We start from the raw sequence: 27,571 nt of genomic DNA on the forward strand, positions 1-27,571 counted from the left end.
ATGTTGGGCATATTTCCATTAAATGTGTCATGAACGATTTTCTCAGCAATACCTCTTTAATGCCATTTGTGTCCCCCACATAGAAGTCAGACCAAATAGTCTCATCTTGCTGATACAAAAATGACATTAAAAACCATCATAATTTCACATAACTGCTTATTCAGATTACTGAAATAAATGTCTTAATGTAAACAGTCTTTTAAAAAAAATGAGCTGGCTTTGTTCCCAAAAGTGGGTAATCTTCCCAAACCCCAGCCAAATATATTTCCTTGGTCAACTTTGCACAGAGGTTGCCATGGCTTCTCCTTTGAAGTCCTTCAGTTTGAATGCAGGGAATTTCACACTTCTGAGGCAAACACATAGATTGGAATCCCCCTTTGTTCTTGGGAACATCTCTGCCATGCAGTCTGAGGCGCCATGTAATTATCACAGCTGTCAGCCCAAAGAACAGGGTCCCTTCCTCTCAGCATCAAATCACGGGGAAGTGTGACATTTGGCCTATAAGCCAAACTGGTCTAACAGTAATGCCTGCCTCAGTTAGGCTGTTTTAGTTCTTTTTGTGAAGAAAAATGAAATAACACATAGTTAAATATACTTATATGTTTGCAGCTTTTCCTCCCCAAATGTACAGTTGTGTTTCTGGGCATTTGACAGTATTCTTTCCCATTTAGCTTCCATAATGTCCTTTCATTTCTCTGCAAGGCAAAGTAACAGGGGTTCATTTTATTTTCATGTTTATTTAACAAAATGTGGTTTTCCACGTATTTTGCCATCTGAAAGCTTTCATAGCCCTGGTCAATTTCTGTACACAGGGATATGTTCAAGAAATGGGTTCTTTGAAACTGACACCAAGCAAAGGGAGAGAGAGCTTCTTTTGAAGAGCTTGGCATGTGTGCATTTGTTGCAAAAGTGAACGCTGGCTGTGCGGATATACCGCACTGCAGTGCTGAGCCAGGCTGCCTTTGAATTCTTCTCTTTGGTGCACATGAAGAAAATAAATGCAGCCATTATCGGGGTGTCTATGCTCCATCTTGCCCCCTATGTGCTCAGCAGAGACAGCGCAGCCATTACTTCTGTAACTGCTAAAAATGCAGTTTTGTTATGCAGGGGAATATGTGCTCAGCAGACACAGCACAGTCATTATTTTGGTAACTGCTTACATGCAGTTTTGTGATGCAGGGATTTCTGTTGAGCTGATAAATGTACCCCAAATGTGATAGTTATTCAGCATGCATGTTCTGATCCAGTAATTCAATTCGGGCTCAACGCCTTTTTATGTGCCTCAATACTCACCATCACAAAAACATTATGTAAATAAGAAGATATATCTATCTGTACACCTAGGAAATTCCAAAGAAGAAAGCAGCTTATCGAAAAGATGTGAATCTCCTGCCGTTTTTACATGAACCTTTTGACAAGTTAAACAATGTTTCAGCTTGTTCTTGTCTTCTGAAGCAACCGTTCAAGAGTGTATGTTTTGCAAACTCTAGTGCTGGTCTAGCTCTGGGCGTTTGCGACGCGGGGTGGAATGGCGCTCAGGTAAGACCAACTTTTCTGAAACTCTGCTCTGCCTTGTTCCAGGCCATTTTCTACCCTGCAAACCTGCCCCCTGCACCTCCTAAAAGCACCCCTTTTCCTCCCCTATCCCTCCGACTGCGTCCCATAGCCTCACTGCCCTCCAGAAATAAGTTGACATTTTGGGCTGGCAATAGAAAAAAGGTCCAAAATGTCACAATGTCATGTGTGGGCCTGCCAGGTCCCAGTGAAGCAGTGGGGCATGCTATTGGGTCCGGGGGGATTGCAGGACCCTGATGATTTGGGGTTATCCCTGTGTGACTTTAAACTTTGCCAGATGATTCTCTGGAAACATGTGAAATATTCATAGGACTCACATCTCTGTTCACTGGGAAGTTTGTGTCTGACATTTGATGAATAAAGGAGTTAGGCTAAGCATGACTTAAAATGGTTTTCAGAACACTGTCGATGTCTATGGGTCTCAGGTCACTGGCTCTCTTCCCACGCCCGCTGGTGAATAAAGTACATATGTGAACAGTCTCTGGGACTGGTTTTTCTAAGGTTCAAAATAAGGTTTAATGAACACATAGGGCCTCCTAACTGTTACTACACTTTTGATACAGGGACCCAAGCCCCGGAGCCAAATCCAGTTCATGTTTTCAGGATTCTGAAATGTGTTTAAATGTAATGAATCTCACTGGGGGAGATTGACATTGTTGATGGGTATACTGAAAGCCTGGTTTGTGGAGGTGCTGAGGACCTGGCTTGGAAACACCCGCCTCAGATGGACTACAAGTCTATGACTTTGACTGGCAGGGGAGCTGTGCGATTTTCTAATGTCAAAGTGTACCACACACACAGATTAGTGGTGGTGGTTGTACCTTGATATACTTGCCATTGGAGAGACTCTAGTCCAGTTGTGATCTTAACTTGGCATTCTGCGACTTGTAGTCCTGGATTTATAAGGGGGAGCTCCATCACTACCAATCCCAGAATGCTTATTTAAAACCAGGCCTGGACTAGCATCTCCAGAATGGAATGGATAATATTGGCATGTACGCCTTGATGCTGCATATACTTGACAGCAGGCGGCTCCACATGAACCACAACAATCGTGACTATTATACATAGAAGCCAGTGGGAGGAAGACTGCAGTTCTTCAAGGAAGCGTGAAAAGACCCATTGGCCACTGTTAACTCTGAAGGTTACGGCATAGAACTGTCTGCCGCTTCCTCTCAGAAACAACTATTGGCCCTGCACAATGCAACACATTCAGTTCTCAGACGAGTATTAAAAGAGATAATACACGAATTGTTACTGATTTAGGCTGTGGCAATGGCCCCAATCGGAAAGGATGCAAGGTTTGTACTTGCACACATCTTCCTGGTTCAGAACAGCCCAGGTGGCTTTTGTTCAGATCTGGGCCTAAAGGTATTGAACCTTTGTTTTCCCTGTGTCAACTTTTCCATGGAGTCAAAGAACGTACATATGCTCCAAGCGCGTCAGTGCCTGTCATTGCTTGACCTCTAGTAGGCTTACCATTGCGTTCAATTCTCAAAGGCTAGCCCCAGTCATGGTGGACCACCAGGATGAAGCAATACAGATCCATGTTCAGTTAGGGAAGGGGTAGGCTGTATATGGGGATTGCAAGGAAGAGAACAAGCAATGATTGCATGATGAATTGGGGAACATTTCGAGAAAATGCACAAAGTTGCAAGCATTTTAAGAAATCGCCACATCTCAGGGTGGAGGCTTCACAAACACCAGAGAGCAGCTACAAAAAGCAGCGTTCAAGTACTAACCCTCTCTGCATTCGAGACCAAGATCTGGGATGCAGCAAAGACCCCCCTAGTCATAACACATTCTAGAAACCTCAAGATAAGGGAACACAAACACATGCCAGTGGGAATACAATTCTGGAGGGTTGCAATACGGCACTTAAAAATACAACAAATAAACCCCCAGACTCGTGTACCACTAAAATTAGGAACAGTTCCACTACGGGTGGCCCATTCTCCCAGACACTGCATTTACGTTGTAGTTACGCAACTGTGTGCTGCCCTTCCGACCTCCTCCGAGCAACAGTCTTTCGAGTGATGGCTACAGGCCAGAAAAGTGACACTGGTCCTGTTTGGAAAATCGCGCATTTTCTGAAAAGGTTACCCAATTCATCCACGTGCACTTCTTAAGAGGATTGGGGAGTCTGGGGCTTTCCCGGGGTGTGGCGATTAATGGATTCAAGAAATGCATACCCGTGCGTGTCCATTGCAGCACAGAGGTACCGTCCTGTTGGTAAAACGTTGAACCTGTAGCTCCTGTATGACTCTTTGACCCACGACGCAAGGTGCACGCAGAAATAAAACTATACCGCCTCCTCTCGATGCTTAATAAAACACCGGGTCCTGCTGCTTCTGACCTCACGTCTTGCCAACGCCATGACGCGCGATCACCTTGGCCGGGTAGAGAGTAAAATGGGATGAGCAAGCGAAGAAATTCCCGGAAAGCGGCCATGACGTGCCTTTCCTGGCACGGCCGATTCCTCATCCGACGGAGGGCTCGGGCACTGCGGCACAGCACAAATCACTGACCCATAAATCCGAGCGCAGAATAGAGTAGGCCGACTGGGGGAAGGGAGAGGGAACAGGGATATGTGTGGATGGTGGGAATCAGGCTGGATTGGCTCAACGGGCTAGGGACTCGGGCGCAGCAGTAGGCGGTGGACTGGCCTAGAGGGATCTTGCTGCATTTCCCAGAGGGTCATGCACCGTGGGCCTCTTTTGGACTGGATGATATACATGTGTTACCAGTATATGTTTACATGGGACCCCCCTTTGAAAAACATTTCCCGTGCTAGCCAGGGCTGGAAATGGAAAACATTTATTGGTGGAACTGTCACCTCTTTGGAGGGATAGGGCTGTGGGAAGGAGAGGACGGGGCCAAGTGGCATTCCCCCCGTCCAGGTTCCGTAAAACACATTGGTCCTCATTACGAGGTTACGACCGGCGCCAGCGGGTTACCACTGACCTCGTAACACCGTTTCCGCCGCCTGATATCTCAGGGCCACCGGGATATTACAAGTCCTGGCGGCCCGGGATGTCAGGTGGTGGGTACTCTAAGTCCCCATTCCCGTGGAGTCCCCGCACTCCACGGGAATGGGGACACAGAAGCACGGCCCTGTTGCTAACGGTGCCGGTGTTGCATGGAAACCATGCCTGCAGGGGCTGGTGCTCCCAGCAGGTAAGACCTGCCGGGAGCATCGACCGCTGCAGGCAGACTCGGGGTCTGACGGTCCGGAAAGGGTGCCGGTACGTTGCTACCGGCACCCTTATTTCCGGACCACCACATTTGTAATGTGGCCCAGTATCTCTTCATAGAACCCAATCCTAGCGATTTGCATTAAAACAAAGAGCATTATGGGAACATCATGATGTCCACAATTTTAAAAGTGAAACATGCGTCATAGTGATTCAGTAAGAAGGCCTTTTAAGTGAATAATGGACTTTTCTGTTTTGATAGGTCTCAATAGTCACTCTGATAAAGAGATGTTTGTAAATTGCAGCACATATATACCTACTTTAGAGAGCTTCAACACTGTATGTGAGGCTTTGGCAGTTTCTTCCTATAGTGCAGAGTTTTCTAAAAGCTTGTTACTCGTGTGTGCAATGTAATGAGCAGACTGCTATCAGACGACTAGGCAGCGCTCTGTGCTGAGTTTCTTCTGAAAATGTTCTGGGACGGCTCTGCCTTGTTCCCGCCCATTCCCTGCACTGCTGGCTGCAGTAGGTGGTTGTGTGCAGAGAAGGTGCTCTGCAGAGTACTCAGATATACTAAGCAGGAACCGAGCTCCCCGGCAGCAGTCCATGCAGCTGAATTCTTCTTTATTACTTGGGTCTGCCCCACACTAGCTCTCCGGCCACTACTAGCAAAACAGTGCGCAATAGGGTGAGCCATGCTTGTGTTTCTTTTGGGTGTGTTCTTTTAATGTTTCTACTCCATAGATGGTCTAAAGAGCATGACCAATTTAAGACTAACCGGAGGCATAGGACCTGTGCTTTGACTCAGCACTGGAGGCAACCCGCCTGCAATGGAAAAAGTACCACAGTTCCAAACCCTTCCAATCCTTGGCCTCTGTACTGAGACTGACAGCTAATATGCAGAAACGACCACCCTATGGAGGTGTTCCCACACTAGCTAGCACTAAATTGACAAAAGCAATTCATATAACATTGACGTAGGGCAGGGCTTTAAGTAGGCCAGCACTCAGCCCTGGCAGTCTCCAAATATTGCCCATGAGGCAGGACTGTGCCAGGACTCTCCGAACTGACCTCTCACTAAAATTCTTTAAAATATGAGTGCGGGATTGCATGGTGTACTGACCCCTTTTTATTTGATGTTCTGTTTCATGTTGGAATATATTTATTTTGGTCAAAATTTGTATGCACATTAACCATATTTAAATACATCTTTTAAATCCATTTTTTCGCCTTTCATGGCACATATGTAACCGCTGCATCACGATGCATTATAGCCCCCCTCCATTTCTTATCCCACTTAAAGCACTGACAGAGGGCAATGCCTTTATCACTTCCGGCCATTCATGCATTTAACCCAACAGCTCATCACATCCACTAATGACCTTGACTGGCAGAGCCAGCATCCATATTTCTGAAAATATACAGCACAAAGGAGAAGAGCGACCACATAGGACAACACTTACCCTTCTGGTTGGTCCAGCCAATGTGAAACTGTCCACTATTAAACTGGATTGAATTGGTGGATTGTAGGTGCCTGCTGGTGTTACACACACACTTCTTCCATGTAGAAGGCGCGCAACTGAGGATCTCCTGAGTCCTACGTGCAGCATTACATGAACCCATGTTACACGTGTCATTCATAATATCACTTCTTTGCAAGGGGGCCAAGTCATCCTCTCGCACACAGAACAGTTTTCTGCAGAATCAACAGCCGTAGTTGTGAATAGGGCGCATCTGTAAAAAGGAAATCAGGAGGGAGATGGGGAGGACAATGATAAAGAAAGGATGTTGTGGGGTGTGGGAGGCAGGCCAAAACGTAGAATGCCGTGAGGGAGACCCGAGGCAGGGCCACAGTTTTGGGCCAGGGAGTTAACAGACCCTGATGGGGGTGTGTTGTGTATTCAGACTGGATCCCCCCTCTGGCAGTAACAGGGAGGCTACACAGAAAAGTGGGAACACCAAAGAAGGCACCAGGGTCTTTAAAAAAATCAGGAACAGATTTATTGCAGGCAGTGAAGTAGCCTCATTGCCAGAATACCGGGCACAGGTGAGTGTCTGCAATGGGCTGCAGGCACAAAGTGGGGCATTGATTGCAGGCATAGTAGCTATGCACAACCACTGGCCCGGGCGCCTGGGTAGTACCCTTGGATGCAGGGGGAACATTTGGAGAGTGAGTGGGAGTGGGGGCTGGTAGAGATGGTGAGGGCTGAGAGAGGAGGGGAGTTAAAGGGGAGAGATTGAGAATGAGAGAGGTGCAAAATGAAGGAAACGCCCAATAAGAAAGGTGCCACCTGAGAGAGGTGCCCTGTGAGGGAGGCCCACAGTGGCAGAGGCGGGAGGCACACAGTGAAAGGCAAGAGGCACAGTGAGAGGCGAGAGGCACACAGCAAGAGAGGCAGGAGGCACACAGTGAGAGAGGCGAGAGGCAAACAGAGGCAAAAGACGCACAGTGAGGGAGGCAGGGGGAGCAGGTGAGAGACACAGAGAGAGAGGCAAGGGGGAGCAGTCACAGAAACATAGAGAGGCGGGGGAGCTGGCACAGCGACAGAGAGAGAGAGGTGGGAGAGCAGGCACAGAGACTGAGATAGGGGGAAGGGGAGCAGGCACAGAGACACAGGCAGGGAGAGCAGAGAAGAGAGACAGAGAGAGAGGCAGGGGGCACAATACAGCACAGGGGTACGGGAGAGAGAGAGCACACAGAGGCACAACAGAGGGAGAGCGCAGGGGCACAAGAGAGTGTCCAGGTTCACAAGAGAGAGAGGGAAGTAGACAGAGAGCGCACACAGGGCATACGAGAGAGGGAGGCAAGGGGGTCAGGGCAGAGAGGCGGGGGAAATGCATGGCAGAGAGGAGAACTACAGCAGTCTGGGGAGAAGAGGGAGAAAGTGAAGGATAAACAGGAAACAAGGGTACCTGCTATAAGGGGCCTCTAGGCTTTTAATCCCCACAGTCAGCACACAGCATCACTAGCAGCCAAAAAGAAGAGCCCCCTGTCCTCTCTCCACAGGCTTATGTAAGGCTGTTGCTCTCACCCACTCCAGAGCCAGCCCCCACCCAGGAACACATGTGGACCTGTTTCTGGCTTTTGTCAGGGCTAAGTGGCCGGAAGGGTCCAGGGGGTAGGATAAGTGATATCAGTTCCTGCGTGGTTCCCAGGGAAGGAACGATGGGATTGCAGGGCAGGTGGGCACACATTCTCAGCTAATTGCAGGGTGTAGGACAAGTGTCCTTCTAGAACCTGCCTCACCCATTCCCACAGTAGGGGAAACTAGATTCTGTGTGATTCCCAGGTCAGGGGAGATTACAATTATAGGGTGCAAGGCAAGTGTGCAAACAGGTGGGGACAGTAGATGACTGGGGGAAGGAGGATGTTCCCAGAGGTCAGGAGTCAGCTTGGTGACTTGGCAAAGAGCAGGATAATTCCAGAGCCCCGCGCCCAAGATGGACACAACAAGTAGAAGTCGTTTTGGAGATCTCACTTCCAGAAGAAGAATTACCAGCATCATTTTATACTTAAAAATCTGTCTATCTTACCCTGCCCAAATTGCAGGTTTTCACAGGGATAGACCCAGATCAAGTCACTTGGACATGAATGCCTTCCCCCTCATCGAGGAAGCATAGACTGCAGAGTAAAGATCCAGGCTTTAGCTGCAACAAGCAATCCTAGGAGGGCTGGGCTGTGACTTAGGGGAACACTGCATGCCCACTACCCAATCTCTGCAACTCTATCCCTGCGACACAGAGAGATGGGTAGTCTTCCCTACATTTGGAACCCATTGCTAATGTCCTAGGCTGAAAAGAAATAGGACCATGAAGGTGACCCCGGCGGACATTCTTAGGGACACATGATTAAGAAAAACATGTGAGTAGTCCAGCAGCAATCATAGGAAGAAAAGAGCAGCAAAAACATCTCAAACCGGATCATGGGCTGAATTAAAACCCTACCACACCCATGTGACACGAAGAGTACATAATCAATCTCCAACAGAAAAAAGTAATTAAACAGCACACTCTATTAGCCATATTAGAATAACCTTCAGAAGCATACCTTGGTGGACATTTTGAAATGTAACAAAACAACATCTTTGCTCTATTTCTACATAAATGTAAAATCCTTCTGCTAGGCCAATAATAACATGGGCCCAGCGCCAACTGAAATAAGATTTAGAGGAAGGAGCCCTATGATGCTGAAGCCCCACAACTCCATGCTGGACCTTACACCTGTGCTCGCCCTGCAGATACCCCTGCACCACGATGCCATGTTGACACGGAGCCCCTGCTATGCCATGAAGTATGATGTCCGGGCTGCCATGCAGATTCCAACTCCATGGATTGCTTTGCTGCTCTTGAAGTTCCTACTGAACGGACTGATCGTACATAGGCTGCATCGTAAGTGTTATCTAGGGCTGTGTTGCTTTATAGGGGTGGGGTGACTATTTCATACCCTGTGCACTGTTTCAATGTAACACAAGCCGTCTTCATAGTGAAACTAGAAGTGATTACATTTGCAGGTTGTATGAGAGATGCACAGACACAAAGAGTGTGGGTCACAAAAGCCTGGCTATGTCTCTGCTGCTGCACAAACATAAGAGGTCAGGGATAATAGCAACAAGCTCCCTACGTCTTACTTGGCCCATTTAATGTATTATTTTTAGTAATTCAAACCAATCTGGTGGGTGGCAAATTTGGAGCACTGCCGGAAATTCACAAGAATCTAAGAACTCTAAGTTGGGTAGTGCTGGGACTTATTATAAAAGGAAGTTATGATCACAAATACAAATGAACAAGACTTTTCCTGGACCCAGTGATGCAATGTCTGAAACCACACAAAACTAGCCCCATTGTTGTGCCCAGAAAAGTAGTAATACCTATTTGAGGGAGTGGAGAGAGGTGTTCTCCTTCTTCTAATGGGGATACTGGTGCATTATCAGGTCTCCCGCCACACCTCCAGGGGAATTTGACAGTTGTGTCAACGACCACCGATCCTACCAAATGGAAAGATTAATACTGGATATGTAAAGTAATGTCATTGTCATTTGTATAGCTCCTTTTCACATTATTAAAGTCCAACTATGGGAAATTTGTCAGAGGAGTTTAGAACGCGTGTCTGCATTTTAGGCAATACAAAGGTGGGTAGGGGTGGCAAAGTTACTACAAGCTAACCATAGCGAGCTGGCATGTGGCTGGGTGCTATGAGGTCGTTTGGAGAGTGTGAGAGAGCAGGAGACTCATTATGTGTCCAGCTAGACCGAATTTATGTTGTGGTGGATAGCTACATTCTAGTGGCAGAGGTGTTGTGCGATGTGCCTTAAGAATGGTGTATGATAGCAGATGTGTGCGGATGGGTGACCTTCCCTTCAGCTGTCTTACATAAGCATGGAGTGTGATACATTTTCGTGGATTCTGGGTGATTTCCTGGTTTCATATATGTAACATGGATACTGTCCTATGGCCGGCTGGAGTTTATTCTCTCCGCCATGCTGCAAATGTCATGGTGGGTTCACTACTGTCCAGGCCTACCTGGTAGGTGGTTCACTTACCGAAGGAAGGCAATGTGATCCCCTATGCATCAGATGCTAAGGGGGAATTGAGTCCCAGATTGAGCGGGGTTGGATGGAGAAGGAGGACCACCCTATTCTTGTCAATGTGAAGGTGGGGAAAACAAGGAGGAGTGTAGTGCCTGAGCGTAGGTTTCTGTTGGGTTGGTAATGGGTGAGTTTCTATTGAAGGTATTCTGGGTCTGTCTTGTGGAGGGCATGGTTGGTAATGCACATGGCTTTGAAAGTGGCCTGTCACCCAACAGGGAGCCAGTGTGGGACACAGACGGCAGATGTAATGTACTTTCTGGGGCTGAGGGCCAGAAGGAGCCTGACTGTGGTGTATTGGACCTGTTGGAGCTTTCTGGGTTGGCATGCAGGGGCTCCCAGGTAATAGTTGTTGGCGTAGGCGAGGTGGAGAGGACAATGGCCGTGATTGCAGTGACTCTATGAGGGTAGGAGAGGTATGGGAAGATGTGTCTGAGCATGAGAAGGTATAGATAGCAAGATTTAGACACTGTATTAATGTGATGCGATAGTGTCAGATCAGCATCCATGGTGAATCCTAGGTCCTTTACTGAGTCGGATGTGGCAGGGGTTAGGGAGGGGGGGATTGGGGATGGTTTCTGGGAAGACGGCTTTCTTCCCGCAGATCAACATTTCTGTTTTTCCAGGGTTGAGGTGGAGTTAGTTGGCCGTCATCCAAAGGTCAATGACTGTGAGGCGAGAAGCGAGGTCGGGTGTGGGATGGATGCAGACTTAGGGATCTTAAAGATGATTTGTTTGTCATCAGGGTAGTTGTAGCAGGTTTGGTTATGTGAGCGGATAAGGGCACAGGGCAACATCATGAAGATGTTGAAGAGAAGGTGAGATAGGGAGATGCCCTGGTGGACCCTATGCGTGACAGTGCAGGGGGCCTAGGAGAAGAGATGGAGGACGGTGATTTGTGATCTCCATTTCAGTGTTGTGTGCCTTATACCCAGCGATTGGAGTCTGTCAGTGAGTGTGCTGTGGTTGATGGTGTCAAAGGTCACTGAGCGGTCGAGGAGGATAAGTGCAGTGTAGCCTTCTGAGTCTGAGGTACTTTTGAGGTCATCGCAAATAGTCATCCCAAATGGAGACTAGGGATGATTCAGTTCCAAGCAGGGGTCTAAAGCCGGACTGGCCAGAATTGAGGAGGTGGTTGAATTCAGTGAAGAGACAAAGCTGTGAGTAGTTTGTACAGTCAGTAGGCTTGACTAAGAAGCGGTTATTAGAAATAGGTATATAGTTGGCTGGAAGGAGGGGGTCAAGGGAGGGTTTGTTGAGGATGGCTTTGATGTGTGATGTCTTGAACGCTGCTGGGAATAAGCCTGAAATGAGGCAGGAGTTAATGATGGATTTTGCAAAGCTGCCTGCACAAGTTGAAGAAAGAATTTCTTTGAAGAGGGTTGGAGGGCACGGGTCATTCGGGGATCACGAAGGACGGCTGCCATCAAGTAGCATCAGGAAAACGTGGGGAGGAATGTCATGCAAGGGTTTCCCCCACTGGAGGCCCCATGGGGGTTGCAGTGTGGAAGAGTGGGTGTTAGGAGTGGGGACAGGGGGTAGAGATTGTGGAGGTAGAGGGGAGTGTATGGTATGTGAATGTGAGGTGTTTCAGTTGTTAGGGCAGGTGGGGGAAGATCTGGATATTCTTTGAGAGTGTGAAATCAGTGCTTGTGATCTGCAGTTCCTAGGGGGGAGATCTGGAGTGTTGGAGGAAAGAAGAGGGAGAGTGTGAGAGGGAAATGCACGAGTGGATATGGGGGAAGGTAAGGGGGCTGTCAAAGATGTGGAGATGTGGCTGGGGTCAAAGAGAAGGGTTGTTGATGGATGGAGGTGGAAAGGAGGGAGGGGTGTGAGGTCAAAAATAACACCTGGGTTCTGATTTCCAGGGGGCTGTTTAGAGAGCTGGAGGCGGGGCGGGGCAGGGGGTTAGTGCCAGTTTAGTAGAATGAAGAGTTGAAGAGAGATTTCATTAGGTTAGGAGAGGGGGGATGCCGTAATAGTTTAAGTGAGGGTTGCAGGCAGGTTTTGGGAGGGAGATAGGGTGAGGTGTGTAGAGAAGAGAGTTGCAGGTGTGGGGTGTGTGATGGTCGGCATGTCAGCCAAGGAGGGGGAGTTGGTGAGGGAAGCAAGAGCAGTGTTTACAAATGTGAAGACTGAGGTCGGAAGGTGTTGTGGGTGTGCAAGGGTGGGAGAGGGCAGAGAGTGAGGGTTTGGGAGATGTCTCAGTGGAGAGGGCAGAGTGTGGTGTCTGAGGGGGGCAGTGCTACCTCTGAGGGCTGGGTGTGTGGGAGACATGGGAATGGTTGTAAAGTTCAATTCCAGCTATATTTAAAACAGACACTATGCTCAGAAAGCAGATTGAATCTACGCAGAGGTTAAACTCAAATGCGGTTAACTTTAAGACAGAAGCTATAATCTAGATAGAGCTCGACTGAAGTAAAAAAAAAAGTAATGCTCTGTGGCTCTATCCAAAGAGCACCTGAATTCAACCTAGTGGCTATACTATATAGTGCAGCTGAGATTAAACACAGTGGCTACACTCCAGGGAATACAGCTAAGTTCAATAAAATTGCTATACTTAGAAAGCACCTAAATCCAGTGCAGCTGCTGTACTCAAACTATGCAGCTAAAATTCAGAAAAAAATGATTATCCTCAAAATTAACCTACACTCAATACAGTGTATACACTAAAGATGCACCTAAAATTTAATACAGGGGCTGTAATCGAATATGCAGCTACATTCTTCACAATGGCTATACTTAAAAATAGCAGCTACATTTAAACCAAGAGGCTATACTCAGGTAGTCACATAAATGTGAAGCAGTAGCTATGCTCAGATATGCTGCTAAATATAATACAGTGGCTGTACTCAGATGTGCTGCTAAATTCAGAATTGTGGTTATACTCAAGATGTACCTAAAATCAATACAGAGGCTATACTTGAAAAATAACTACATTCTACATAGCGACTTTACTGAAATGCACCTACATTTAATACAGTGGCTGTACTTGGGTATGCTGCTATATTCAGTGTAGTGGTTGCCTAGAAACACCATTTGTTGTATAGGTGCCTTACACATATCCAAAAAATAAATAAATAAATAAATAAAGATGTACCTAAATTCTATTCAGTGGCTATACTTGAGAAACCCCTACATTCAATACAGTGGCTATATTAAAAAAATGCAGCTGTACTCAAATGTGCGCCTAAATTCAAAACAGTGGCTGTATTCAGATGTGCATCTAAATTCAAAACAGTGGCTGTACTCATATATGCATCTAAATTCAAAATAGTGGCTGTACTCAAATGTGCACCTAAATGCAAAACAGTGTCTGTACTCAAATGTGCACCAAAATTTAAAGCAGTGTCTGTACTCAAATGTGCACCTAAATTCAAAACAGAGGCTGTATATGTAGCTGAATCTGAAACAGTGGTTATACTTAACAGCAGTTATAAATGACATAGAGGCAAATTTCAACCGTAGCAAGTTCTACACAGAGGGAGTATTCACAATGCAGCTAAATATAGAGCACTGGCAAATTCAAAGTGCAGCAAGATTCTATGCAGTGGCTAAACTAAAATGTAGTTGAACATTAACACAGAACCTATACTCTAGATGGAGCTAGATATAGGGGTCAGATTTCAATGAGCAGTGGCTGTACTCAAATTGTTGATGAGTTCATCTTGGCGGCAAAGTTTCAAGAGAAGTTATATTCACTGCAGGGGTTATTCTAGAAATATTACACAATGGCTATATTCAGGAGTGGCAGAATTCAATCTAGAGGCTACACTCAAACATTTGGCCGTGTTTAGACACAGGGCTGTACTTCTAAATGCAGCATAATTCAATACAATGATTATACTTACAATGCACCTAACTTCAAAAACAGTGGATATACTTGAATACACAGCTTCGTGTGAAGACAGTCCCTCGACTCAAAAATGCAGTTAAAAGCAATTCAAGAGTCACAAACTACAACACTAGCTATGCAACTAAATTTTCGTTTCTTAACTGGAAGTTGCAGCAGACAGCTTTTTGGAGCCTGGCAGGGGTGAACAGGCAAACCAGGTGAGGGAGGTGCCATTTGCCTTTGTCCCTTGGCCGGCTACCCGAGCAAGGATGCCCTGAGGCTCTCGGTTAATTCTGGCATGCCAGATGCCTTAATCAATCACAGTGGGGTGGGAAGGAAAAGGGAGGGGTGGGTGCAGGGGGAGGGCTGCATGGAGAGGGAAGAACGCAAGGAAGCCTAACACCTGTGTCGCTGAGGCCTAAGGAGGCTGAGGTGGAAAATTGCCCCTAGGGCTTAACGTTGCTGTGGCTAGGTCCAGGAGGGTGCTGCCTGCTCCCACAAGTGCTCTGGGGTTGGAAACGAGCCTTTTGTGCACCATGGAAGGTGCATACAGACTTCCTGGATGCCTTAACCAATCACAGTGGGGTGGGCATGATAAGAGTGGAGCCGGTGCAGGGAGAGGGATGTAAGGAGAGGGAAGGATGCAGGGAAGCACAACATGAGTGTTGCTGAGGCCTAGTGGGGCCGGGGTGGAAAATAGCCTCTAGGGCTTACCAGTGCTGGAGGGTGTTGGCTCATTAGAAGCTGTATGGGTCAGCCTGGGATCTGCAACTTCAAGTCTCTCCAGCGTGATGATTCACCAGGTCTCGTCACTACTCCCAGAGGGAGGCTATTGAGGTGAGACTGCTACCCAATAGAGGTGGTAATATGCAAGACAACCTCATAGGGAGAGACTCCACTCCTTGGGATAAGGATGTCCACCTGGGGAAATGCCTCCCTACAATACAGTCACAAAGTCCCCTACCCTCATTGTCATTGCTCGGGGGAACCATGTGTTATTGTAAAGCCATGAGTGACAAATATAGAACACACTGGGATGAAGAAGAACATGAGAAGCCATGTGCAAATCCAGCCAAGTAGTGCAATGAAGTGGCTCACCGGAGGCATGAAGAGTGGCAAAGAGACTTTGCAAGATGGTGTTGAAATTACGCAAGAGTGGAATCAACAATATAATGTAGAAAGCAAGACCGTACTAGGGAGCGCTCATCATGGAAGCCAGCAGCACGCAAGTCCTGCAAGTGAGATTCAAACCAGGAGGAGCAGAGACACAGAGAAGCTGTTCCTCCAGGTAGAGGCTGTAAAGAATGAGACACTGCTCCAACGTCCCAGGAGACGTCTAGGAGCCGACTCGCCAGATGGAAGAAGCAATCACGGTGGTGGCGCGACTGCAGCAAGGTGGACAGAGAGGTCTGGAAACAGTGCTGAGACCACCAGCTCGAGCTTGCCATGGATATGCACAGTTGTTAGAACCCCATGACCCCACAAATAACTGGAGCTATGTCCTCACAGAGAACAAGGTAACGGGAACGGCGGGAAGACTGGGAGAGGTCCAGGAAGCCAAACCAAGACGCCAAAGTGCATCAGGAATGATCTCCCACATCACAGTGGTGACAACCCGAACCATACCATTGAGCCAGTGTGCATCCGGAGTGATCTCCTTCATCGCAGTGGTCAGTCAAACACCACTGCCCAAGCAGAGTGTATCGGGAGTCAACTCCCTTGTCGCAGTGGTCAGCCAAGCACCAGTGCCCAAGCAGAGTATAACGGGAGTAATCTCCCTCATTGAGGTGTTAAGCCAAATACCACTGGTCAAGCACATAGCATTGCAGTGGTCTACCCAATACTGCTGGCCAAGTAGAGAGGAATGGGAGCCATCTCCCTCATCAGAGTGGTAAATGGAAGCCAAATAAGGCTATACATTCATCTACTTGCTGGGAGGAGTTAACAAGACTAATCCAGGTTTTCTACAAGAGTGCTTAAAGGCCATTGTGGAGAACATGTATAGAAGTACCAGAAGAATGGAGTCATTTCACTGGTCCTTTGTGAGGGAACATTGAAGGAGTTACTTCTACTATAAGACGGAAGCAAAACACCAGGAGAAGGGAGTCATTCTCCTGGTGAAGGAAACACAAACTTCACTTTAGTTAAAGACTTAAGTGTATAGTGTTAGGGCTAGATTAGTTGGTTTCTGATGGATGATGGAGAACCTTTTATCTTTTTGACAGATATTCTGACAACTTACTAAGGTTTTCCTAGGTTGAGGCAGGGCAGGCCCCTTAGAAGTAGGGAGAGATATGTTTCTTTATTGATTTAATAAAAGTTTGTAGCGCACAAGATGAACACTTCTTGTCAGTCACCTTCTTCTACACCCTCAAACCAGACAACCATGTTGTTAAGCGTCTTCACTTCAACACTACAGCTAAGTCAACGCCTAGCCTGGGATGCTGAGGGAAACCCTTATTGATATATTTTTAGGTCCAGTTCATGTACTCTGGATGACAACCCTTATATAACACCCCTCTCTTAGAATCCCCCTGACCCCACTGAGCCAAGAAGTAGGTCTGTTTTGCAAATTTAAAAGGTTTATTTGAGAAATATAACAATATATATCTATCACACTTTTATAATAAATTAATATTGGATATCACACTTAAAATGTGACAGTGATCAACAATGGATAATGTTCTACTGGTAAACTGATTTGGTTACTTAGAATTAGGATAGAGGATGAGGTAGCTGAAATGCTTTATGGTTTCAAGGAAATGCAAGGTGGAATAAATGCAGTACAGAAAATAAACTGATATCGTTTCACAAGGGATAATATGTTCACTTTTCCCCTGGTGGCAATTCACCCCCCACTCTCTATATGCAATGCAAGGAGATGGAAGTAACACACACAGTCTTCAGGAATACAATCAAATACAATACGGAATTCAGTTCCCCCCCAGCAAGCTTAGACAACATGCCGTATTGAAGTCTAACTGTTGCTCCAGCTTTTTCTGGCTCTGCAGTAGGGAGTCCAAACCTTCTTGGTACTCCTTCTGCAAGGCCAGAAATCTGGTATCCTGGTCCGCCTTTTCCTGTTGCAGCACATCCATATCCTCCTTTATTTTAGTGATGTACTGTCTGCTGTCTTTTTCTGACTCCTGGATCCTGAGCAGCATCTGCTCAGAAGAGTCCAGATCAGATTGGGCCTTCTCTAATGCCATCTGTTGCCTATTTGCCAGATTTGGCCTTCAGCACATTTGTCCTGCATGGCTCCCATATATAGGTACAAATATGCCGCTATCCTGGCAATCTTATTATGTTCATCTTTGGCTTTAGGGGCCATGTATAGTTCACTTAGAGCCACATGTAGGGGACCCTGATCTCTCCATGTATCTGACCCTGTTTCAGTGAACTGTTGCGCGATTGCCTGCAACCAGACCGTTTGGTCCTGATGAGTCTACTCACCTCTCACAAATAGCTTATGTAAGAAGTGCTCTCTGGCTATTTTGATGTCTACCAGTGTCGTCATTCTGGAATTTGAGTTCCTTCCTGACTTACAGAAGTTTGTATTTTATTTTTGCAAAACAGACCATTTCCTTAGAGCGTTCATTTGAGGAGTGCTTTACAGCGTAACACAGCGTGGTGATCCGACCGGATGTATGTCTCCTGTCAGTTAGCACACTGTATTAATCTGCACAAGTGATACATCTAACCCAGAAGATCCCGGACGAGCCCCCACTCTGTTAAGCGTCTTCACTTCAACACTACAGCTAAGTCAATGCCTAGTCTGGGATGCTGAGGGAAACCCTTATTGATATATTTTTAGGTCCAGTTCATGTACTCTGGATGACAACCCTTATATAACACCCCTCTCTTAGAATCCCCCTGACCCCACTGAGCCAAGAAGTAGGTCTGTTTTGCAAATCTAAAAGGTTTATTTGAGAAATATAACAATATATATCTATCACACGTTTATAATAAATTAATATTGGATATAACACTTAAAATATGACATTGATCAACAATGGATAATGTTCTACTGGTAAACTGATTTGGTTACTTAGAATTAGTATAGAGGATGAGGTAGCTGAAATGCTTTATGGTTTCAAGGAAATGCAAGGTGGAATAAATGCAGTACAGAAAATAAACTGATATGGTTTCACAAGAGATAATATGTTCACTTTTCCCCTGGTGGCAATTCACCCCCCCTATATGCAATGCAAGGAGATGGAAGTAACACACACAGTCTTCAGGTATACAATCAAATACAATACAGAATTCAGTTCCCCCTCAGCAAGCTTAGACAACAGGTATGCTTTTTAAAACACTGGCAAGAGTGCTTTGTAATGTGGTGGCAAGGAAGTAAAAAATGCTAAAATTGCTTTTAATTCCCTATAGGAGGTTCAGGGTTAGTGGTAGACACTTTAAATCAGTTCAGGTCAGCCCTAACAATGGTTCAGGGATGGTTATTAGGTTGCAAAAGAATTTGAGCAGTTCAGGCAAAAGCGGCTATCTTTTTACAGATGACGAAATCAGGCCAAATCGCAAATCGCGGTAAATTTTGCGAGTGCGTAAATCGCGATTGTGGTAAAAGTATAAGGAGTAGGTTTGTTGGAAAGCTTAGATGCTAAGCTTTCAGAGGAAAGTTAAAACTCGCTCCTAGCACAAACGGTTCCGGAGATATGGACGATTTAATAAAGGTAGATTTTCAGATTTAAAGTAAAACTCAAATGACAGGTGACAGCTAGCAGCTTTAGAATGACAGATGACAGCTCGCAGCTTTAAAATGACAGATGACACGATTTCTAGGAGGCAGTTCTACGTAGGTTAAAATAGCTTGAATTAGATTATTTTAACTAAGAGATTGGTTCTGTACAGTTCTGCTAGGTACTCACAATATAAATTTGAAATAGGCCTCGTCACGGATCTGGTCAACATGTCCGATGGTGGTTCTCTCTGCTCGGCGGGTCAATCGGGCACCGGTTCTGCTCACAGCGATCTGGATCTCTGGTTCTGCTCACAGCGGTCTGGGTCTGGTCTGCGGTTCCGCCAAAAGTTCTTGGCAAAGATTTCAAACAGCTCGCCCGGCTGTTGAATAGTTTGGTTAGGTTTGCTGGATTCTGAAGGCCTGCTGAGAATACTTTTGCTTGCAGTGGGCCTTCTAGGTTCAAAGTTCTGTAGTCTATGGGTCTCTGGTTCTGGTCTCTGTCTGGATGGGATGTCAGCCGTCAAAATGCTCAGCAGAAATGGAAAATGAATCTCTCTACCTGTCCCAGCAGTCTCTTTTATGTGTTTTGGAAGTGGGTGTGTGCGTGGCATAACTGAGCCTGCCCCTCTCTACTTGTCATTGGCCCAATTCTCCCCTCTCCCATGATTGGGGGAAGGAAATGGATTGTCATCATGATGAGGTCTGTTTATGGGTCAGAGGATCCTCAACTGGCCAATTTGCCCACAAATCTATATTTGATTCAAAAACATATTTCCCAGATACACAATTTTTTGAAATTACATGTACACATTATATATTCCTTATGGTCCATGCTTGTCCACCTCTGATCTTCCTGGGGGCTTGCATTCAAAATGACAACATTTTGCGCTTTTTTTACTGGTTTACCAATATCGGACATTTACCAAAAATTACACACATGTGCGCAAGGAGTATAGACATTAATTGATGAAGTGTCAGATTTTTAACATGTAGACATTTGGAGTAAGACCCTATTTTCCGCTAGCAACCCCCCAGAATACACCACAGGGTCCTAACACCTCTTAAAACGTGCACAGAAAAATCACAAGAATAATGATATTACTTATATAATTCTGACAAGTCCGTACTATGAATTATCCATCTTTTTTAAAATTATGCTCTGGCCCAGATGGGTGTGGTTTAGGTTCCAAAGCACATGGGGGAAGCTTCTGTCTGCCCCCGCCTCCAGCTCGGTAGGCTCCCAGAGGCACTTCTCCTCCCACTTCTCCCAAGAGGAAGCCACTTTATGCCCCCCCCAATATAACATTTGCCTGAGTCCAGGACAAGGCTTTGTTCAACCTCCTGCAGGTGCCCCCCTAATCTAATCAGAGAGGTGTCAACTCCTTTTGGTGGGGAAGCAGGATTCAGCTAGGCCTGGGAAGAGGGGCTGAGCAGGTTTCTCCTGTCGGGGGTAGTTGTCAGGCAGAATTCAGCTAAATGTCACTTTAGTTCCCAGTTTAAGTCAAACTTACAATTTTTACATATACATTAAATAATTACTTCCTTCAAGTCATTTCAGAATATAGTTTTACATTGTGTCCACCTCTTAGCAAGTCTTTCCTTGGCCTGGTTGGGGTTCCTCTGTTCAGTTTTACACAAAAGTCTGGTGGTTTTAAAACGCCGGCTTTCTGATAGTGGTGAGTACCGGTATTGCATCCATTTTTGGGATCTGTCTTGAATTACTGCATTTCAATAGAGTGGTCTTTTGCTTGATAGTATAGGACCCTTGCTTAACATTGTTTTGATGGCATCCTTACAGTAGAGTGGTGATGTGGAACCCCCCACAAGAAGGTTGTATCTTTGGAGTGGTCTTGTGCCAACTGCGCAGTTCTCCTGGATTCTGGCGTGAATGTGGGCAGCGCTAGCTCATCCCCACATCCACCCAGTCTATTGATTTAGTTTGTTCTGGGATAGAATAATGGTCGGCGACAGCTCATCCCCACATCTACCCAGTCTAAGGATTCAACATCGGTCAAAACCCTTGACAAAACCCCCCGCTCGACTGCGCTTTGATTCAAGTCGAGGGGAAGTCGGGTGCCAAGGATGCTTTGAGCCCTGTGCTGGTATGTCCGCATTATCTTCTTCCAATTCTGTAGATGGCACAGTTCAGCATCTTTTCCTCCACCCAGTTGGATCGATCGGTTCTCCTCGCCGGTCCTGATGGGAATATTGGGCGGTACCCCGGGCCCCTCGGGTCTGTGCTCCCGGTCCCTGGTCGTCCACCTTGGTCAGTCTCCAGGTTTTCTTTCTCCTAGGACGACAAAGGAAAGCGGCAATACCTATTCATAGACATTTCTCCACCACTATTGAAATAGTGGGGCGACATATACATTTTATGCTTTAATAGACATAACATTCCAATTTTGAAAAACAAGATATAATTCAGAGACAGTGGCTTACAAGCGTCATAATATTTTAGAGATTATATGTGGGATATTTTAGGGTTGGAACTGAATTAATCTGGAGCGGTCCCCTCTGGTATTGCAGAGGACTCCTCCAGTTGCTTCAGCGTGTGCCTGGGATGGCAACACTTTAGCTGATTTATAAGTACCCACTTGTCTTCCCCTTCCGCCAGACTACCTTTGGGGATGTGGATCTTATACGCTACAGGGGAGATCTTGTCTATAATTTCAAAGGGTCCCTTCCATGTACGCAAAAATCTTCGCTGTTTGGCCTGGTTCCTTTGGAAATTGTATAGATAGAACCGGTCTCCCACATCATATTCCTTCCTGGTGGTTTTCAAATCATAGTGCGTTTTCATACTCTCAGCTGATCTTTCTAGATTACGCTGAGCATAGGCAAAAGCATGTTGGAGGTGTTTCCTTAAATTCTCCACATACGCATGAGTTGTGGAGGCATTTATCAGTGTCTGCTCTTGGGTCCTGTAGAGCAAATGCTGAGGAAGCACCATCTTGCGTCCGGTCATCAACTCAAATGGTGAAATTTTAGTTGCAGATGAAGGGGTAGATCGGATGGCCATTAGGACCAGAGGTAGTTGGATATCCCAACTTGGCCCAGAATCTGCCACAAACTTTTTTAAGATGCTCACAATGGTTCGGTTGTATCTCTCCACTGCTCCAGAAGAAGCTGGCCTGTAAGCAATATGTTGCTTCCTTTTGACCCCCACTATCTCCCACATCTTTGTCATCACTTCACTGGTGAAGTGGCTACCTCTGTCTGACTCAATCCTTTGAGGTAGACCAAAATGGGAAAACATGTGGTTAATCATCAGGGCAGCTGCTGTTTCTGCCTTGCAGTTTGGGGCTGGGAGACATTCCACCCAATTGGTAAACAAGCATGTAACGGTCAACATGTACTTGTTTCCTCTAGACGAGCGAATTACAGGGCCTACAAAGTCGATTTGCAAATCTGACCATGGCAGTGTCATCCCCCTCTTTTGGAGAGGCACACAGTGTGTGAGGGATGATGGCTGAAACTATGCACACACAAGACACCCCTTCAAGTATTGGTCGAGGTCCTGCCCCATATGTGGGCAGTATGCAACCTCTCTTAAGATTTCCAGTGTTGTGTGAAACCCCCTATGACCGGCGGTGGCCGCATTATGGGTGTGACTTAACATCAGGCTTCGGAATGAGGTAGGAACCACACACTGATCATGGCCAGCTTGGGATTTCCTTACCAACAAACCGTCTTGGATTCGGAACATTTTTGGACATTTTATCAACACTCTAAGGTCCTCCTTCCCAATGTAATTGGTATCCGTCAGGGGAAAGTTCTCAAGGTCCTCGATGTGTTGGTAAAACTTACCAATTATTGGATTCCCCTTCTGAGCTGTAATCAAATCAGCATCAGGGGTCTCCTTACTCCATTGTGCAGTTCAAAGATCATTGTGAGTTTTGGTCTGGGACCTAGTGATAGCAGTGACCTGGATTTCCCCCAACAGGGACTCTATTTTGATTAGATCCCCTTGGATGGCCCCGGTTTTGGCCAGCTGATCAGCTAAGTCATTTCCAGTTTTGTCTGGTCCCTCTACTTTGGAATGCCCCTTGATCTTTTTCCAGTAGATGGTCATCCCATTCAATGTGACCAGATCATCAATATTTTGGATTAACTTCCCATGTTTCAGGGGTTTGTTATTAGCACATAACATGCCTCTGGTTTTCCAGTTAACCAGGTGCTCCACGAACAAGTTCCGTACATAATCCGAATCTGTGATTATGACCAGTTTGTGGAGTTGATGTTGGACAGCAGTGAGGATGGCCTGATGCACAGCCATGAATTCTGCCACCTGACTACTTCGGGGACCAATTTTGTATCCAGCGGAGGGTTCTGGAAACTCCTTCACCCATGCATTCCCTACGCCGGCCACTAGTTCTTTCTCCCCATTGTTGTCAACATGGTAAGAGCATCCATCCACATAGACAGTGGGCATTCCCTCACACTTGTCTTCTTCAAAGACTTTGTGTGGGGAATTAAGGTATGCCTCCATGTTGCCCTTGATTTTTAGACTTTCGTCCTCGAGACAGTTTTCTCTGGCACAATCATGCAAGTCAGCCAGACCTTGCTCGAGGGAACTCTTCTTGTTTTGGCCATATCTGACCTCCACAGGAAAGCCTTACATTGACAGAATCCAGGAAGTAATTCGGGAATTACTCACATTTCCGGCCCGGATTTTGTCACTTTGGAGATATTGTAGAGGCTGGTGTGGAGTCTCCACTATGATGTGTTCCCCCTGGATAAACGGGCGGTAATTCTTCAATGCCCACACCGTTGCCAGGAGTGCCTTCTCACAATCGTTGAATCTTTCCTACACAGAGGATAAAGTTTTGCTCGCATAGGAGATTACTTTATTGACCTTGTCATGCTTTTGGTATAATACTGCCGTCAAGCACGTATTAGAGAACCCTGTCTGCAGGAAGAACTCCTTGTTTCTGACAGGGTAAACTAGGCAAGGCGCTTGTGAGAGGCTTCTCTTGAGTTGTCTTACTGCCTCAGATTGTTCTGGACCACATTCCCACTTGACTCCCCCCCTTCAAAGCATAAGTCTGGGGTCTAGTGATCTCTGCAAGCCTTCAATGAACTTTCTGCTGTAATTAGTCAGTCTAAGGAGGCTCCTTAGTTCCCGCAGAGTTGTGGGATCCTTCAGTTTCTGAAGTGCTTCCACTTTCTTTTCTTGGGGACAGAAACCCTGAGGAGTAATCTCATGCCCCAAGAAATTAACGCGGGTTCTACACCACTGTGCTTTCTGAAAGGAAAGTTTTGCTCCGGCGGCTCTCAACTGTGTCAGAACATAACGGATCTCCGCTATGTGTTCCTCCACAGATGAACTTTTGATGAGGACATCATCTACATAAGCCAGGTTACCCCTCGCAGCCAGGTCGGGCATGGCCTTTTGTAGGAAAATGTTGAATTCATTGCCGGAGTTGAGGTATCCAAAGGGAGTCCGGGTCCATGTGTACTGCTGGCCCCCAAAGGTAAAAGCCAGTTTGTATTGGTCCTCCCTACTGACAGGCACGGTCCAGTATCCATTGGTCAGGTCTATTGCAGTGAATACCTGTGACCCCTGGATCTGGGCCAGCCCTTGGTCAATGTAGGGCAGAGGCCATCGGGAAGTATGGACCCATTTGTTGAGCTCCCTAAGGCCGGCGCAGAGTCTCCACTGGCTGTTTGGCTTCAATATTCCAAGCACCGGATTATTGAAGGTGCTGTGTACTGGACTCAAGGTTCTTAATTATTTCAGTAAGGGACTCCATGGATGCCAGAGGCAAACGATATTGCTTCACAAACACTGGAGTCATTCCAGGGTCCGTGGGAATTGTTGTTGTGTGGATGTCGGTGCGACCAGAGTCATATGAGTCTACCGCAAAGAGATCTTGGAAATCCAAGAAAACTTGTTTCAACTTTTGCTTCTGTTCCAGAGTCACGCAGGCATCAGCTAGGTTGACTCTCTCTTCCACCATCTGCCTGAAGCCTGGAAAGAATTCTGGTTTTGCTATCTCAGCGGCCTCCTCCAGCTGGGTGGAGAAGTCCCTGGTCAGAGTGCTGATTTGGACTGGAGGCTTCAGGTGGGAAACGCAGCCCTCATGGACCTGGAAAATCACCTCATCCCTCCTGAAGTCACAAGTCACATCTTCCTTACCATAAGGGCAAGAGGTGTACACCAAGAAGTTCCCCCCATGCCGGGTGAAAATCCTGTCTGGTGTTGTGTTGTCATCACTGTCACTGTCAAAACAGTCCTTGGGGATTGGTCCTAACAGTTAATTTCCTAGATCAATGGAAAAATGTTGGTCATCCACCGCCATTCCAATAATGGTGCCTGCGGCTAGAGTAATACTCTTTAAGTCGCTGTTATCCACCTCTATTGGAATGGTGTCATGTTCTATGTTGACTAATGGAGTTGGGTTTACCCCCAACCCTTGCTGTTGGAGAGAAGCATTTAGATGTATGTAAGCATCAGGGTTTTTCAATTTTTGTCCTCTTTTAACTTTCACTTCCAGGGAGAATTGTCGGGTCCTTTCTGGGATGGTGACTTCCTCTTTATTCTGAATTTCAACTGCATAAGGTAGCAATTGAGCTGACCTAAATGCTTTTTCTGAATCATCAAAGCTAATGGGATTATCCGCTAATCGGGACCAAGCTTTGAAGTTTATTAGGTCCAAACTAATGGCGAAGCGATTGAGAATGTCACTGCCTAAGTAAAAGGCGGCAGTGACGTCTTGCACGACCCAACAATTATGGACTATGCTCTTGTTGCCAATGGAGATTTTGAGCATACACCTGCTTGGCAGGAGATGTTTCGTATTGGATTCTTCCAGGTCCATTTCCCATTTGTCTATCAGTTTGAACGTGGGAATGGCTGGATCTTTTGGGAGTTGGCGGAACATGGCTTCGCTGATGAAGCTCTTACCATTGTTCACACACACTCGAGCGAGAACAGAGTCCTTCCCATCATTTAACTGAACAGGGATGAACAACTGCTCTCCAATTTGCTGAATATCAGCCAGGCTCTGTGCTGATTTCACATCTTTCTGGACTACAGGAGTGGGAGTGTCTGATTGTGGATTGGTAAAGAATTTTAGAGTGTTTCCTTCCAGTGTGGAATAAGACCTTAAACTGGAAGGAAGGTTGATTTTCAGAAATAGAGAGGACCCCCCACCACCAGTCTGTTGTCCTACTGCTATTACTGTCACATCTGGAATTTGGTTGTTCTGGAAGTGAAATTCTACTTGGTCAGATTTTTGTTCAACCATGTGGCATGTGCCATTTAAACTAACATGGTTGACACTCTGTTTTAATTTTATTGGTCGGCTAGTCTGGGTCCAGAGGACCTTGTTTACACAATCTATTAGGGGTGACAACCTTCTCAGGAGGTTGTTCCCTAGTAAACAATGGGTGCCCTCTGGAGTCACTACTATGACCTGGTGTTTCACCTTGTGTCGCCCAATTTTATTGTCCACGTCTACAGTCCCTTCGACGGGAATTTCCTTCCCGTCAAAGTTCTGCAGTTGTCCAGGAAGAGAGGTGAGAGGAATACAGTGATTCTCTCCCCTTCCTGCATTTAGTTCATCAAAGGCCCTTTTGGACAGAAGGGTAGCTTGGGATCCAGTGTCCACCAGTGCCAAAATTGTACCCTGCCCCTGTACTTGTACCGGGGCATAATATCTTCCCTCCTTCTCCTCAATGGGGCACAGATAATGCACATTTTTGGACAACTGGTGGGCTAACTTTCTGGTTTTGTACATTGCTAGCAAAGAGATTTGGTCAGAATTCTGTGAAGAGCCTGGGGAATCTGAAAGAAAAAGTTGGCAACTGGAGATCACAGCCATTGTGGGTTCCCCTGGTTCCGGTTCTGGGCCGCCCCCCCCCCTTTTTGGAGGCAGTCAATAGGATGGGTTTGAACCAGGGGATTTCGGTATTGTGGGTTCTGGGATGAGATGATGGGCGGCGGTAGCTCAGTCTCCATATCTTCCCAGTCTGGATTGGAATCCCTTGGGACCCATTTTTCTTTGGGAGGAGTTCCCCCACCTCTAAAGGAGAATATCCTTTTCCCAGGATCTTCTGAGGATCCCGCTCCCTCAAATTGGAAGACCTGTACCTCCTCCACAAAGTGGGTCTGTTTGGGTCCTTTGTTTCTCCTACCCCCCTCTGCTCCTTGGGAGGCAGGCTTTCAGGGGCAGGAGATTTTGTTTCCGGTTCCTGGTTTTCCAGGGGCTGTTTACAAGTTGGGAAGGAAGCTTCCTCCAAGGCTTTACAATCCCCTTCCCCTTGTGCCTCCTCCCTGGGAACCGGTGGGTTATCGGGGTGCTGCCCCCGTCATTGTTCTGGAGCACCAGGTCCAGAGTTTGGGGCATTCTGCGGTGGCATGCTCATCTGAGGGTTCTGTTGAGCCCTCAGTATCTGACCCAGATCCCGTGCCATATTTTGGACTTGGCGCTCAAGTTGTGAAACCCGCTCAGGCTGATACGGGGCTCTATTTTCTCCCCTGGGCTGATCCCGGGAAGGGTAGCTATCCCTTCTCTGGTAATACCCCGGATTGGGAAGATTTGGGTACCCCTCCACCCTGGACCTCCCCTCTCCCGGATTGGGTTGTCTGGGCTCAGGGAATTGGGGAAAGAAGGATGGATGATTTTGGGGATGGAAATTGGGTGGATACCTGTGGAAAAAGTTCTGCCCAGGATTTGGTGAA

Source organism: Ambystoma mexicanum, chromosome 1p (assembly GCF_040938575.1).
Source record: "Ambystoma mexicanum isolate Mex_15411 chromosome 1p, UKY_AmexF1_1, whole genome shotgun sequence".
Classification (NCBI taxonomy): Eukaryota; Metazoa; Chordata; class Amphibia; order Caudata; family Ambystomatidae; genus Ambystoma; species Ambystoma mexicanum.